The 17,804-nt window shown below is 38.3% G+C and overlaps 1 protein-coding gene across 12 annotated transcripts in view; it reads left to right on the forward strand.

The window, feature by feature from the left end:
- DMD (dystrophin) overlaps positions 1 to 17,804 on the forward strand; it is a 1,394,632-nt gene that overhangs the window by 708,061 nt on the left and 668,767 nt on the right. The window lies entirely within an intron of this gene.

Below are 17,804 nucleotides of genomic sequence, written 5' to 3' on the forward strand. Positions count from 1 at the left end.
ATTAGATGATATATGAGATGTTACTGCCAGTGATACAGAAATTTTTATGATTTATGGGATATACTTTTTTTCATCAGTATGAGTAATTTAAGAGTTAACAAATAAGTTTGCCTTAAATAAAAAGTCATAGTTTCAAGCATTTAGTGAATTACCACAGAAAAGTCCTTGATAATTCTTCTAAGAATGTAAACTATTAATCTGATACTGAAAATCCTTATATATATGACTAGTTCCATTCATTGAAATTGTCCATTCATAGGAATTTTACTGATTTGGCTCTTCAGACAATGCTGAAAACTTGAAATTAGAAGTTTCATTTGATATGCTACCCCAAAAGACAATAGATCAAAATTTGCTAGAATATCCCTTTTTACACTACACATTTGTGTAGAAATATCCCTTATCTCAGAAACTGTTCTTAAAACCATTATAATTGTTCTGAAATGTTAACTTAATGTCCAAAGAATTACTGCATTGTATACGAGGAAGAGATATGAATCTAAACATGTAAGCAGTGACTAGAAGAAAAAAAATACTTCCCATGGGCTTAAGTTGCACTGATTTTGTCCTACAATCCAAGCCTTGGTAACTTGTGTGTTTTCTTTGTTTAGAAATATTGGTCAACAACTGTCACTTTGCAGATTTGTACAGATATGTTATTTCCACTGTCAGCGAGTCACTAGCTCTGATTTTAGGTTGCTGGAGAGAGAAAGTTTAAAAAAATAATAATCAGAGAGAATCACAGTAAAAAATGTAATTCAGTAATCTTCATGTCATCTCTGTTTTGTCTCAACGTTTAAAGTGTAAGAAACTGAGACAGATTTATAATCTGGTAAGGTTTCCAGATTCTCCCATGTGCAGTATTTTTTAAAAAAATAGTAAGCCTGGCCCTGGTGTGGTAAGAAAGATTCTTCTGTTTGTCATGATGCCATGTACAAAAATGAAGGATAAGTGAGAAGCAGACACTGGAGCCAAGCTGCTCACATAGATAATAAAAACCGGGGATATTTGGTGTTGCGCTTTTCCCAGAGTCTGGCTTTGCTCAAGCTCTTACTGGTATAGTAGACCAAGCCCTGAGAAACCTTTGGAATCTCCCCATATGCATTTTCTACCACTGGTGCATAGCAAGGAGAGCGATTTGCTGTTAGCTGAAAGCTCGGGACCACCAGCACTGCCACTCAGTTATCCCGTATTTAGACTATAGTGATATTTAGCCATCAGCAGAAAGTATTCTGAGGTGAAATGAAAATGTCAAGTATTTTGAGGTCATCAGATAAAGGCACTAGAGAAGTGTAAAGCATGATTACTCTCCAGCTGGTGTTTGCCTGGGGGGAGTCATCCTCTTCTAGTATGATGGACAGCAACTCAAGGTGAGGATAAGCTTGGCTGCTGTCTGGAATTGCGCGCCTTTCTTTTTCTTTTAAATCTTTTGTTTGTGGTATCAGTCTTACTGTGTCACTGTTTCAGTGGTTTGATTTGAACTCTGAGATGATCCCTATAGCTTCTGAAGTTTTGTGAGGTGCATTTGGACTGCACAGGAATGCTAGGGAGGAGACGAAGGAAGACAATATAGCCTTTAGCATTTTGCTTCTAGCAGTTTGTGTCTATAAGGGGTGAAAGCATCACTGTAAGTCTGCCCTTGAGAAATGGATGAAGCTCTGTTTATGAGATATGCTATTGATGATGATGTTTTAGGACAGTTTTGGAATTATTATTGGAGCTCTGTCGTGTTTTCAAGGGAGTGTGTCTAAGTGAATGTGAGTGTTCCATGTTTGAAAGGTTACAGAAACAAATACACAATACTATGTTCATTTCTGAATATTGGTGTTAGGAAAACAAAGGGTTGTAATAACATGGAAATTATTATTTAAGTAAATGCAGTCAGCTATCACCATGATAGTTGGAAGAACAAAACAATTTTTCTTACCCCTGTAGTTACTAGCAGAGAGCTTACTCTAAATCTAATAGAAATCAATAGAAACATTCATGTTAAATTCTTCTGTGTGCAATAGAGTTCCTGGAAGTACGGATTCATATCTAGATACTTCGTAATTAACTTTATAGTGAGTTCCTTTTAATTAGAAAACAAAATATATTTTCAGTTTGTTTTACAACAGAGCACTTGCCAGTTTGACAGAAATTCATTGTGATAATAAATACTCAAATAGCTTTGAGTCCAGTTTTTCTACAGTATTTGAAAACCTTGTTGTTTCATTGTCACATTAGCATGTTTCCTGTATTTGAGTAAGTGTTCGTACTGTACTTACTGTAAGATAACAGGCGATATTTCACTGAAAAAGTATAAGCAAAAATGCTGTGATCATCCTAGTGTACTCTTTCAGCTGTATTAGAACACTTTACAAAGTGTTTCATGCTAATTCTGAAAAGAGGAAAAAAGTGATATGCCAGTCTTATATCAGAAAAGATCTCAAATCCATAATAATGGTGCTAAAACAGATTGATGGCTTTATAAAAGTCACAAATAACTAACAATTTTTATAGTAACAAGAGAAAAACATAAAGAACTAGTTAATAGGCTTATACTAAGAATGACTTTCATTTTTGGACAGCAGTACAACTGTCAACTATTTCTGAGTAGCCTTAAATTAGCTGTTGATTAGCTTGATAAGGCCTAATGAAAAACATGTATTATACATAAAGAATCTATTCATTGGCAGAGAAATAGTATTTTGTAGTTGTATTTCTAACACCACATAGTCGCAGATGTTGTAATCCCTTACTGATATGTTCTGTCGAGTTGAGAACTGATATGATGCATGGATCGAGATATTAGGAAAAAGAAATGCAAGACATTATTTTTTCAAATTTAAGTAACCTGCATATGTCCTGTATAGCTGCAGAACCAGCCACCAGCAAGCCTTGAGGACTTGCTTATCTATGGTATCTGAATCAGATCCCGCCTCTGTGCTCTGCTTGCTTAGATAAAAATGTCTAGATATGATACTAAGACATCTGGATTCAGCCCCAGTAACATATTCAGAGTATAGCTCTCTTTTCAGAATATGAGATATCATCTTAGAGTAATATCTATAAGCAGTTCATGAGTGCAAAGCCAGGTAGTATTAAAATACTAAGGAAATCTACTTGCTTGAATATGGATTTCTAGAAACATTTAAATGGCTAAAGACATCTTGCATGGCCTCAACCTCTTACTTCAGAGGGGCACAACTCTCATTTATCCTCTGCCAATCTTGTATGGATTTCTCATTAACATTCCACTATAAAACTATGTTTAGGACTGAATCCCCCTGTGACTTTCCATTATACGACTATTTAACCTTGCAAAAGCATCCAACCATTCAAACTGAAAACAAAAGATAAAACAGTCACATTTAGAACCTTTAAGTAAATGGTTTTGTAGCCTTGACTGTCAGATCTATCTTAAGGAACATGAAAATAGAATTACTGTAGGTGACTCTTTCATTATTCATTATGTATCCTAGGGGGCTGTTTAGGCCATTTATGTTTCCTTCTCCAAGTTTCTCAGTTGTGGATTCCCAATTTCCATCTGTGGCACCAACAATGCTCTGCAAATGTGAAGTCATTGAAGACATGAGTCATCTGACCTATCTATAGCTATCCAAGTTTTAGTTATCTATTTTACAGTACTTGTCTAGATTCCTTCTCAATTAAACACTCCCAGGCAAGTCTTTCACAGGTAACTGTTGCACTATATAGTGGGTCCATTGACTCTTCAGGGAGACTAGATGAGATAAGACAAGACACATTACTTTTAGACAGATAAAATTACGGGAGATTAATCTTAACCTAGAAAGTATAATGAAACAATAAAATTTAATTTATATGTAAACATTGTTATATATCTCTTTTTCACTAAGCCAAATCAGCATTTGTTTGTTCCCTGCCTTAACTCTGACAAAGTGAATGACAAGAATGAATATTAACTGGCTCTGTTTCAGTACAGGGAGAAAAGCAACTTGTGGAAGGCCCAGGTATTTTGAGAGAAAGGCAGAAATAGTGGCTGCTCCCTCATCTAAGATTATCCGCTCACATATTTCTGTTGACGTTGCAAGTCTTGTTATTAGACTTACCCTTGGCTTGGGATTCAAGATGAGAGTGAAAACCAGAACATATTAGTTCATCCTCAATGAGAGAAGGAAATTATTTCCTTTCTAATATTAATCTCAAAATAGCTACCATGCCTTAGTTACATGCAGGGTAGGCTTTTTTTTTTTTTTTCTTTCTGTCACAGCACCTCAAATTTTTCGTCTAGATTTTGAAAAGAGCAGAATGGAGACAGCTTATAATACTTGACTCTTACAGCCAACATGAGTTGTTAATTTATTTCCATACCATACTTACTGTATAGAAATGCTCTCCATGGCAGTTGTCTTATAATCTAATTCTTGCAACAGATTTGCCACTTCATTTGGCCCCATAATATCACATCAGGTTAACATATTGGTAGGTTTCATTGGTTCCTTAATTGCTTGCAAACAGGTATAAAATAATGTATAACAAACAGGTATAATATAATGTATAAATGCTTTTATTATGGGCAATCTAGATAAGGCTTTCTGACAATATTTATGATCTAAAGAAACCCAAAATATATTGGAATATTTTTGTTCCCTAGTTTATAACTAGAAAGATTTAATTTACAGCATAAGCTGGAAAATATTTTTGCCTTATATATGGCCATTAAAATGTCTCTTTTCAGAGGGCAATGTATATTAGAACATCTTCTAAATGGAATAGCTGCAAGTGAAATTTAAAGTTCTTTGTTAAAGCTTAAATAGCAAATTTGAGGCAGGATGAGAAATAATGCTGTAGCTTTTGGAAAGAAAGTCATGTTTATTAAATCACTGTCACACAGCTGGTTTTAGAGCTTAACAGACAGTTCTTGATATGGGAATTGAAGGTGTCTGTATAGTAAAATGAGGTGAAAATAACTAATTCAGAAATTCTTTTAATAAGTAGATCTGATTATCTCATCTGACGTAGCATGTGTTTGTGCTGTGAAAGTGTTTCAGCTGAAAAAGAATCTTGAATGTTTTTAAATCACCAACCCCAAGCCTGACAATTAGCATAACTTAGCATAACTTTACTGTAAAATGCTCAGTGACAAAAATGCATTACATTCATACAAGAATTATTGTAGTGACTTTTCCTGCTGTACAAACTAAAAGAATTTCACTGAAATGTCTGGGAAATGTTATGGTTTAGTGATGAATATGTGGGCTGTAGAACTATGGGAATGCGAATATGTATGAAGACAAATATGGGCAGAAGCAAATAGGCTCTGAGCTGTCTGAATATGAACCATCTTGGGCCTTCATGTCAGATATAAAAAATAATATGACATTGTGGTCAGTGTTGTAAGCTATGAAACCCAGCTGAAGTGCAGGGTATACTTGCTTTAGGGACAATGCTATGTTAGCGCAGCTATGTAATTTCACAGATAGTCCTGATTTATATCCAACCAGCGCAAGACACTGGCAGAGCTCATTCATGCTTAGCTACATTCATTGGTGTAGGCATGGCCTAAGAGACTTGTAGTATATCCTCAGGTCTGAAACTTTATTTGCAATGACTTCTATTACTTTCTGTAAGTGTTGACAATTAAGGTATGCTTTCACTGTTGGTATTGAATCATTACGTTGTGCTGTGCAAGAATTTTTTAGCTAGGTGAATATTTAGCTGGGTCAACCGTGCACCGAATGAAGGATGATGTTGCAGGAACAGCCATTAGGTCCAATGCAACAGATGTACTAAGGTGATCTCCTTTGCAGAATTCCCTTGATGCTTTTTAAGGAATTGCAGCTCTCTAGTTGTCATGGTGCAGCGTATACCTACCTTTAAGTACCTCCTGGGAGAGCATTTTTTGACAGTAGAGGAAGTCTAGTCTTTTAACATCTGTAGCTAAAGTCAGAAGTTACAATTTTCTCTTTTATACAGTTTTCATCACTGTCATTTCTCAGCTGTGTTCATGTTGTAGCTATCATCTAAGAAATATGATTTTCTCTTCCTTCCTCCAAGGCAGTTTGAACGCAATTTTTTTCTTTTATTAGATGTTTTGCATATACCCCAAAGAGACAAAGAAGATACACATTATGTTTGGAGTAGAAAGCAGCAAGTTTTGTGGTAGTCATCGACCTTGGTAGTAACAGTTTTGAGACTTAGAATGCTCAGTCTTCTGTCCTGGTGACCTTCAGTAATTCAGTAGTCAGCTTTCAAATTTCCTTTTCTTGAAAGGCAAGTCAGTGTTTGAGGTGATTTGGGCAAAATCCAGTTAAGACTTCTGGTTTGATCCAGAATATTATAGAATCAACCTGAAAAAAACTGCTTTCATTGGCTTATTCTTGTAGCACTAGATACAGTGCACATTGCCAGAGTAGTCTCTATTCCAGAAAATTTTGTAATCTATACCCTTGAGATTAATTTAGTCTTGTCTTTGTTTATCTAGGAAACCACAAATATTGTTTTATTTAATACAGAAAAGAAATTCCCTTCTTAAATTGAAGCAGAGTATTCCAGAGATTTTCTGTAAAAGTAAGCAAAATGTCTGTTTTCTGTTTATTATTATTTTGGGGGGAACTATACCCAAATAGTAATAGTTCTTTCTGATGTGATATTCTTTGTTGCTTCCTGGAATATATACTTTCCTTTTAGATTAGACTTTCATTTTAAGATATTTCATCTGATTGGTAATTATCTTAAGTGTCCAGTTGCTTTTCCAGTAAAAGAGGGATTAATTCATAGCATGAAGTTGAAAATGTTCTTTCAAAAGTTACACTAAAATAAAAGTGACAGTTATTTTGCTGTTCTCCTATATCATTATGCCTCATATAACTCAGGAAAACTGGGTTTAGTAATAACTTCATTAAGACCTTGAGGCAATTCTCTATCTATTAGGGCAACATGAGGATAATACTGTAAGATTGTACAGCCTCAATTCTGGGCAGATGATCTGATTTATTCTTCCTGTCCACAAGTCTTGTATGACAGCAACAAAATTAAAAAGAAGTGGGGTGCCAAGGTTGGAAAACAGTAACAAAAAAATCACATATACACATACACTTCCCATAGAATACAGAGCATACCTGTATTTTGGATCTGTGCATGTATTAACTGGATGTCTGGAATACAGCTGCGAAACAAAATGGACCCTCTGCTTGTCTTTCCGGAGTGGTAAAACAAATAGGGTGTTCTTTCTCCTCTCCAGCAATCAATTTTCCAAAATCCTATAACAACAAAATTACCTTTGAGACTGATACTTCCCTGTCATATTTGGTTGAAATTGGCTAAAGAAGCTAGAAAATTTATTGTTGGAAATGAGTGATGGACAGCACAATCACTGAAGTCTCATTTCCTTAGGTTAAAAATAGAAAGAAAATATATATTTTATTTGCTTAGTCATGAAGAAATTCACTAGAATCCCTTTTAGGAACTTATCTCTGTGTAATTACACCTTGCACCTTAGTTTTCCATCTGTCCTGAGCTACCAATCAAAGTGTTATGTAAGATCTAGCTATGGTGACCTATAGGAGATTTTCATTTCCTTAATTAGCAACATAGAATCAGAGAATAATTCAGGTTGGAAGGAACCTCAGCAACTCCCCCAGTCTAACATCCTGCACAAAGCAGGGTCAACACTGGTTGACCAGGTTGCTCAAGGCTTTAGCCAGGCAGGTCTTAAAGACGTCCAGCAATGGAGACTGCACAACTGCTTGGGAACCTGTTCCACAGCTCAACTGTCCTCATGGTGAATTTTTTTTCCCTTATATCTAGTCTGAACCTCTCATTTCCCTTTATGCCTGTTGTCTTTCATCCTCCCACCATGCACCCCTGGGAAGAGCCAGGCTGCATCTTCTCAATGACCGCCTCATAGGCTGCTGTTGGGTTCACTGAAGCCATTTCTTTGCCCAGCTCCCTCAGCCTCTCCTCACAGAACAAGTACTCCAGCCCCCTGACTTGCTTGGTGGTGCCCTGCTGAACTCACTCCAGTTTGTTAAGGTCTTGTATTGGCAGGACCAAAATTGTACACAGTATTCTAGATGTGGCCTAATGAGTGCTGAGTGAAGAGGGGTAATGCTTTCCCTTAATCTGCTGGCTGTGCTGCTGCTAATGCAGCCCAGGATATACTTGGTCATCTTTGCTGCCAGGGCACACTGCTGGCTCGTGTCCTGCTTGCTGCCCACAGGACTGCAGGTCCTTTTTTGCAGAGCTGCTTGCCAGCCAACTGGTTCCCAAACTGTATGGTTGCAAGGGGTTCTTCCTTCCCGGGCGCTGGACTTCACATTTGTCCTTGATTAATTTCACAGGGCTCCTGTTGTCCTGCCCCTCCATCCTATCTAGTTCCTTCTGAATGGCAGCTCTACACTTAAGCACGTTGACTTTTTCCACCCTGATTTCACCCTGGTGGGTGATGAATGGCTTGAGAGCAGCCCTGTGGAGAAGGACTTGGGGATATTAGTAGAAAAATTAGATATGCACAAGCAATGTGCACTTGCAACCCAGAAAGCCAATGGTATCCTGGGCTGCATAAAAAGAAGCATGGCCAGTAGGTCGAGGGAGGTGATTCTTCCCCTCTGCTCTTGTGACACCCCATCTGGACCACTGCACCCAGTTCTGGGGTCCCCAGTACTTGGGGGTTGGACTAGGTGATGTTTAAAGGACCCTTCCAACCCAAACCATTTTATGATTTTATGATGTAGATGTCATCTGTATCTGATGAAAGTGCACTCTATTGCCTCCTTGAAGTCATTGACGATGGACACCTCTGATGCTCCACTTTTTTCTGTCCACCAGATAGAGTAAAACTCATTAACAACTACCCTCTGATCCTGGTCCAACCAGCTGTCTACCCATTTGGTTGTCCACCCATCCAAACCGCAGCATCCCAAATGGGATACAAAATTCCTGTGCATGGTGGTGTTGAAAGCCTTGCTACAGTCAAAGTAAATGATATCCACTGCTCTCCATCACCCACAAATCTCAACATTTTCTGGTAGAAGACAATCAGAAAGGTCAGGCATGCTTCACCCTTAGTAAATCCCTGCTGACTGCTCCCAGTCACCTTATTCTTTGTGTGCCCAGAAATGTGTTCCAAGAGGTCTTGCTCCATGATTTTCCCAGGACCTGAAATGAGGCTAACTGTCCTGTAGTACCCTGGATAGTTCTTTTGGCCTTTTTTGAACGTGGATGCAACACTTGCCTTTCTCAAGTTGGCAGGGACCTCTCTCTGATCTCCATGAGCTTTTGGAGATGATAGAATCATAGAATCATAGAATCATTAAGGTTGGAAAAGACCTCTAAGATCATCGAGTCCAACCGTCAACCCAACACCACCATGCCCACTAAACCATGTCCCTAAACATCTCATCTACATGTCTTTCAAATACTTCCAGGGATGGTGACTCAACCACTTCCCTGGGAAGCCTGTTCCAATGTTTCACCACTCTTTCAGTAAAGAAATTTTTCCTTACATCCAATCTAAACCTCTCCTGGCGCAACTTGAGGCCATTTCCTCTCGTCCTATCGCTAGTTACTTGGGAGAAGAGACCGACACCCACCTCGCTACAACCTCCTTTCAGGTAGTTGTAGAGCACGATAAGGTCTCCCCTCAGCCTCCTTTTCTCCAGGCTAAACAACCCCAGTCCCCTCAGCCGCTCCTCATCAGACTTGTTCTCCAGACCCCTCACCAGCCTCGTTGCCCTTCTCTGGACACGCTCTAACACCTCAGCGTCCTTCTTGTAGTGAGGGGCCCAAAACTGAACACAGTATTTGAGGTGCGGCCTCACCAGTGCCGAGTACAGGGGCACAATCACTTCCCATAGCAAGCAGCCTTTCCAAACATCAGTCTTCTCTCTCAGCATCCTGAGGTGCAGCCTGTCTGGTCGTAGGGGCTTGTACGACCAACTCACAGGGTCGTACTGTACTCAACTCACAGGGTTGAGTTCTGTGACATAATTCTCAACTTGCTCATCATCTGCTTCTAGTAGTTCCCCTTCTCCTTCAACCATGTCTATAAGCACAAAGGGCTGGGAGACCCTGCCAGTACTCCTCTTTTCTTTATAGGCTCATTATCATTTTCAAACTTTTGGAAGTTTTATTTTTATGGAACTCTGATGTCATATTCATGAAAAATTACATAATACTTATTTGACATCCGGTGGAAAATTCTGCAAAGAAATCAGGACCTTCTGATGTAAGTACGCCTCTCTTAAGACATCTAAAGTCTCATTCATTCATCAGCAAGATTTCCTGCAGGCTCTGTCTAGAACCTGCTTGATACAGACCTCTAGAATACGTTAATAATCAGAGGTTATTGTTCTGTGGTCCTGAGGTATCTGCCCATCTTATTTAACAAATAAAGGCCTTGGATTTCTTGAACTTTTAAAGATTTAAAAAGTGCTTCAAAAGAGCAAGCACCTGCTTCTCAACAAACCAAAAACTGTGAACGTCATTTCTAACTAGGCCGGTTTTCAGAAATGTCTTCTAAGTCTTCTTATCCTTCATCATTTTACTCACACTGTTTCAGACATGCAAACTCTTTACTGTCAGTTCTAGTTAATAAAATTCTAAAAGCAATACTGTTTGATTTTCCTTCATCACTGTTCAACAAAGGGCCCCCTTCTACCATTTTTTTTAGCTATTATTGTAAGGTGCTATGTCTGGCTGCAGAACTGCTTTTCTTAGCCATAAATATACCTTCCTAAGTATAACGTGTATTGTTATAAATTGAATCCTCTGTACACATATCTCTGTGTGTGTAGTTGTATGTATGTATGAAACTGTTCCTAGTCACTCCATTTTAGTTTTGCCATCTCAGATTGAGAAACATTGATGTCATATTTGGAACCATTTTGAGAAAGTAAGGGTAAAGAAACTGTTTGTCTTTATAAAGCTTGTGGTCCAGATTTTATTGACAGATGCAGCACTTTATTCTGCAGAACTGAAAGTATAGTGGTTTCAGGTTAAAACATATAAATGCATAGCACTTGGGTGCCATAAAGCTTAGCGCTATGAGTGGTTTTGTGAGCTTAGTCTTGAGGTATAGGGCTTAAGAGCACTCACTGCTAGGGAGGTCTTCCTGGGCAATAGGAGACCTTCAGGTGGTGCCTCTGACACATTACTCCTTTAGTTCAGATCAGAAGAAAACTTTTGAAACTGATCTTCATATTGTCCCCACTGTGATCTGATTCATGCTGAGCAAGGGCTCTTGGAGCATCTGAACCGGATTCCTGTTGGATTAAACAAATTCGGAAGATACGCTCCAAGAATGCACCTAATGTGCTTCAGCTGCAACTGAGCATTTAGTCTACTGGCCCATGCTAGAGACCTTGAAGTGAAACCTCCAAACATATCAAATGTGTAAGTTGGCCTCATTGGCTTAAAATTAAGCATATGTTTAGGCAGTTTAATGCCAGCCTAAGAAAGGAGTGGCTTGTGCTACTTCCTGGCCAAGAAGGGGAGATTTTTCTTTTTCCCTATTCCCTTTTGTCTTTTGCAGTGATGCTAAGTACTTGAACTGAATTTCCGCCTTGTGTTCCAATAATATTATTTTCAGTGAGATTTCTCCCCTCCTCGCCCCCCCAAGAAATACAAATATGAGGAGCATCAGGTCATGTGAGTCCATCAGTCGGTATCTCACGATAATCCCTTATCTATGGAGTGATTTGATAATATGAAACTGAATTTTCTACAAACAAAATGAGAGAATACACTAAAGAACAAAATAGGCTATCAATAGTTGTATGTTTTGCCTGGTAGCATAGCTACTAAAAAGCAAAATATAAGGAAAATATAGCTGAAGAATATTCTACATATTCTTTGAACAGCCATAAAATCAACAATTTGTGGCATATATTCCCCGAAGTAGAAGGAAATACTTATTTTTCTGTTCTCAGAGAAAAAAAAAAACATACGATCATCATTTCAATAATTGTTTAGAATAAGCCAGCACATTTTAAAGAATTCAGATGACTAGGATTTGTGGTTTTAGTATTTATTCAGTAGCTGTCACAGATTTCATCCATTATCTCAGAACTGTATGCCAAAATCTAGGTGCTTTTAAAGCTTTCGCTATGATAAAATCATCACCTTGATTTTTAAAAAGCATGTCTGAAAATAGGATGCTGCCAAAAATAGTAAATCTCAACTTCCAGAATCGCCATTGCATTCTGACGCAGTAAAAAGTCTGAACTCATTAACTCAGGAGATTAATAGGTTAGGGATGTAGGCTGGAAAAAAAAGGTTTAATTGTTTAATTATTAATCATTTTTGCTGAAATATCAATTAATGCTTCAGTGTTTAATATAGGCTTTATATATATTATACCACGTAAAACACAGTAATTGCAATTTCTTTGTGTAGTACTAAGAAATAATCAAAATCAAAATGATTTGCAGGTTTTGCCAAATAACAGAGTTTTCTAGAAGTCATCAAGACGATTTTTGAATATTTTTATATTTCAAGGCCAAACTCTGCCCTTTTGTAAGGTTATGCACTATTATGCCTTCCTAAATGGTACGCATTCTGCAATTCAAGTTTTAAGTCGCGGTATTGTAGGGCCACTCAAGACACATTGCTCTTTCATGACCCATGAGATTCACTCCTGACTACTGCTCTCTGACAAAACCTTCAGTAATGTTTTCTGGCTGTGTAACACAAGACATTTCTACTCAGGTGTGATGTGGTTAATGATGACATGCAAAGATATGGTAAGCAATAATGGAAGCTGTCTTACATATTAAATAGTTCTTAAATTAATTCCATATATAGTCCTATTAGCCTCCTATTTAGTTTCCCTCACAAGCCTGGCTAAATAAACTCACAACATGCTACAAAAATATATTCTTCTCATTTTATAAAGAAGAAGGGAAAAGCTGTGCTATTCAGACACTTTTTTAAGATCAGATACAAATATTCTGATTTGCCAAGGAGGAAACCTTAAATTCCGTCCCAGCCTTGTACCCACAAGAGCACTTTTTCTCTCAAGTACCATCTTTATGAGCATACAGAGGGGCTGAGATACTGTGACAGCAGGTGTTAGAAATACCAAACTGTTTGGAAATTATTTTCATTTTAATGAGTAGGGAAAGTATTGTCAGGTTATACTATGTGTTGTGGATTATTTCCTGCTTTAGAGAAGACTGCAGTGTTCGCTTACGGGTTTTTTTTCCTTTTTTTTTTTTTTTTTTTCTTTTTTCCCCTGCTTTCTGCATGTTGTATCTGAGAAGCGGCGGTCTCTAAGGCAAGATCAGGCACGGCAGAGGACTGCACTGCAGGAGAGTTGCCTGGTCCCCGTGTAAAACGCTGACGGACCATTACGGGAACCCCACTAGGGGGCAGTTTTGCAGTGAAAGTGCTCTCCGTGGTGTCCAAAACAAACTAAACCACGAAAATTGCTTTCTCCGTCTTTCCAGTGTATTTTCTCTTTCTGTCAGAATACATGATACCCTCTGACGAGCTGGAAACTGAGATAAAACGTAAATCTGGGGAATCACTGATTTGTTCTTTTCCTCTCAGATTCACGGGACTTCATGTACAGCAAAAATGTAGCACAGACACCTACTGTTACAGGAATCTTTTTTCCTGGACTTTTTAAGGCTCTTCCATCCTTCCTGACTTATTTCTATTTTCCCTCTGGTTTCAGTGTAGAAATGGTGGGATTAAGAATTTACAGTAAGGTTTTTATGTCATGGAACGAAGTATTCCTGGTTTTCCTATACAGTTGAAAGACTGGCTAGCATCTTACAGTGAATATTGTTTTTAGAAGCCATTATTCTAATATAATCAAGCAAGAAAATGAAGTTAGAAAACTTAAAGCTTCAATACAGATACCCCAGGCTGAAACACATTTTAATTATGATTCCTTTAAGCATTTTCCTTTTTTTCTTTTGCACTACGCACAACTGTGTACTTTGTGTTTATAGCATTTGACAACGTGGTAGGTCAGTGAAAAAACAGAAGGCATAGAAATAACAGAATAATTTTGCATTTTCATATTGTCAGGGTGATTAATGACAAGCACTGTAGTTTGCCAGTAACGGAAAGGAGCAAATGTCGCTGCATTTCTGAATTGATATTCTTCAGTAGACACTGTAGGAGTCTACAAGCCTAGAAATAAATTCCTCTTATAACCATGAGAGTGTCTTTGTCCCTGCAGTGCACTAAACAGACCATCAATTCCCTTTACTATCTTTAAATCCTCTGGCACAATAGTAATTCCAGTTAAACTGCATTTCTTCTTCTTTCCAATTTTGATGCACAATCATTTGGTTCCCTGAGTCTTTATGCATCCTATGAACTGACGTCATCTTCCACATCCTGTAGCAGGGAAGAGCTTGTTTCCAAGATGCCTGTCTGGGAAGTACCCCAGAAGCATGGTGATCCTGAATATAACCTGAGAATATGCACTGGAGGAATATGACAAGCTGGAATTCCCTCAAGTCTCCGGGCAAAAGGGGCCACTCAGCTCCTTTGATATATCTTGAAGCAGGACTTTCCAAACAGAGTTGAATTCTCCATCCTGGGAATACGTAAATATATGAAATTGTCTTTTCTTCCAGACAATAACTTTTCAAATGTCAGAATATCCTGTGAAATGTGAATTTTCCAGCTCAGGAACACAATAATTTTGCTGTCATTTCTTCCCAGGTTTTCCTGCCTAAAAAACTTATTCTATTATGAGATTGGGTAACAAACCCCTCCCCTTTCCTCACTGAAGGTGAGGAAAATCCTAATGGCAGAGGATGAAGTTGTAGAGGGGAGTGTAGACTGGGAATGGAGAAATTTTCTACTTCCTTTTCTGGAAGCCTGACAACCCATCTTGTATTTTCTCTCTCAAGTGGGTTGCTAAAGAGGCAAGCAAGAACACGAATTGGTAAGTGGTCAAGCAAGATCCCTCAATTGCTTCCTAATGCAAAGGAGCTCTCAAAGTTCTGCCAGATGTAGGAGAGACTTCCAGAAAGATAAAGTTAGAAAGAGCTAGGATGGAAAAACGTGAAAGTACTTTGAGCAAAAGTGTTTAGATTCCAGTAAGATAGGAACATAGCTAGACATGAATTTATTAGCAAACTTGTTTCTATTATCCATCCCATAAATCCACTAATGGTGTGTATAATGCACTACTATAGTCACCATTTCCAGCCTCTGATGCTGTCTTGCTCCTTACTCAAATTTTTCATTCAAAATAAAAATAAAGTCAGTATTTTTGAATGTTAAGAAGAGTAAGTAATTGGCATGCAAAGAACGGTATGTTGCATTTCCCCTTTCTCCTTTTTTGCTCCTTATTTAACATTCAAACAAAAAATGGGGGAGAAGAAAATAGATGCAGTTCTCGAGCATTTCCTTTTCAAAACTATAAAACTTTCAGGAAATGTGTGTACATTGAGTACATTTCTGCCCTAGAGTAATCACATACTGTAATAACATCAGTATGGAGTCTCAATAGCACATACTGAGCTGTTCATGATGTTGTTTTGGCATCAGTTCTGGAAATGCAGTTAGATTTGTAAGCAATAGCTGGGTGGTTTGTCTGTTTCCTTTGTAAAAATGGGAGGGCAGCTGTCCATACTAGACTAAGAGGAAGAGATCTATAGTTCCATGGCAAGAAAATACAAGGGCTCTGTAACTCTGTGCTTCTAATGCTGTTTTCTTTCTTATGGCACTGTAAGTCAGAAACAACTCCACTGCTTTCAGTGGAGTTGCATTACTATAAAACCAGTAGGAAAAGAGAATTAAAACTCATGACTCTTGGAAGAGATAGAAATCATTTTGCAACAAGCTTTTATTTCAGCTTATGGTCTGTGGAGCAATAGTGTACAATCATATATGAAAATATTTATAGAAAGAGACTTATCAGTCAGCTTGAGTCTCCAAGTCAATTCCCACCTGGATTCACCCTTTTTGTTAGGCTTCTTTTTCAGAGCTGTCATCTTCTGCTATAGTATAAATCAGCAGAAGTTACAGATGCTTAGTTTTTGAGATCAAGTCCATGATACTCACTGCAGACAAGAATCTGACAAAGACACAACGTCCTGTCTGGTGAAAGACAGGTAGGGAGTAATCACAGTCCCCACATCCTTTTTACTCACCAACTCAGGTTACTTCAGTAACTGGTTACTGTTAACTCTCTAGTCTAGTCATCCTCCTCCAAAGTAGCTAAAGCAAGGAAGAGACTGGCATAACAACATAGAAAGGAGGAATAGATAACATTGAAAGTAGCTACTAGAAATGTTGAAACAGTAATGCAGAATATTCTTGCCATCATCTCAGCATTATATAACATGCTAAGCCAGACATTTATAGCCATTTGGGACGCCTCACGCCTTTGATCTCTCCCTGTGCTTAAATGGAAGAGAGACAAGTGAGACTGAAGCTGAGAATGGGATTCTTGATTCAGCTTGCCCTTTGTGCTAGCAGAACTGGTGACTCTGGGAGCATGCTATGTTTAGCCTCTTCGCTCTCTCCAAGGTTCTGCTGGAGACAGAGGGGGTGCACATTTTTTGTGAAGATTACCACACAGTTGACTGCTGAGGTGTGCGTGCTTCTGCAATCATGAATGTGCTTTGTCTGTGAATAGAGTAGGAGAAGATCATATTGGAAAAAACTAGAAAGATCTATGAACATCTGGTAGCTTTCTAGGACTTACCATTATCCAAGATTTTTATATTGTATAAACTTGTAACTTTGATCAAAGTGCATGCAATGATTATTCTCTACCTTAACTTTGAATTGTCTGGTCATTAAAGAGTGGATTATATAGCAGAAGTCTAAAAAAAAAGCAGTTTTAACTCTCTAAAATTTTCTCTCTCTTTTATTTGTAACTTCAAAACAACACTGCTGTCTTGCACAAGACAGCCAGGCAGCTAAGCTCATTCTGTTCCTCCTTTTTTATTTTCTTTTTTTGATACTGTTCTTTCATTATTATCACCTGTGTAAATCCTGGGATGCAATCAGGGTTCCTCGCCAGTTAAGCTAAATGACAGCAGGTTGTTTGCTTAGCACTTTTGAAGAGTGCCAAGCTGATAAGATACTCCAGATTCCTTACCTGTTTACAGAGAAGGAACAGCAGTAGCTAACAGGATAGCTTTGTTATACTCTGCTTTGGTCCTAAGTAATGAGAAAGATGAGTAAACAGTGCACCACTGTCATAAATGTGTAGTTATTTTGGACGTTTGGTATTTCTAAAACTGTCCAACAGTATTCTTTCTGCTGCTGTCAGCAATATTTGTAAAGGAAACTAGATATACAAATTCACCTAATCATCTAGTGAGCTAAATGTGACCTCAAGGCTGATGACTGCTTAGCCTATTCCTACATTTGCTAAAGGAGAGAAGGACAAAGTGCAACTTCGTATTCCCATAACAGGTAGATGAGAACGAGGGTCTACTGACAGTTTTCTGACTCCTGGTCAGAAACCAAGATAAAGAGCAGAGTGGCCTGTTTCAGCTTACCCTTAGTACTGAGGACCTCTTCATTCTCTACAATAGAAATCTATTGGCCTCTTGTTTCTTATTTGCAAAACTGTTAGTGCCACAGGTTGTTAATGACTTCCTTTTAGGTTTAAAGACTTGCAGCAATGGGGTTGACTAACACCATATTTTCCTGCAGACCACGTCATGCTCAGTGGAGTTTACAACTACAGTAGTAGATGGTCATAGCAGACCTGTTCTTACTTTTGTGGGATTGAACTAGCTTCATAGATGTAGCTCTGAGGGAGCTGGCGGAGGAGCTCGCCAAGCTGCTCTCCATCATTTATCAGCAGTCCTGGTTAACAGGGGAGGTCCCGGACGACTGGAGGCTTGCCAATG

The sequence above is a fragment of the Aptenodytes patagonicus genome, chromosome 1 (assembly GCF_965638725.1).
Source record: "Aptenodytes patagonicus chromosome 1, bAptPat1.pri.cur, whole genome shotgun sequence".
Classification (NCBI taxonomy): Eukaryota; Metazoa; Chordata; class Aves; order Sphenisciformes; family Spheniscidae; genus Aptenodytes; species Aptenodytes patagonicus.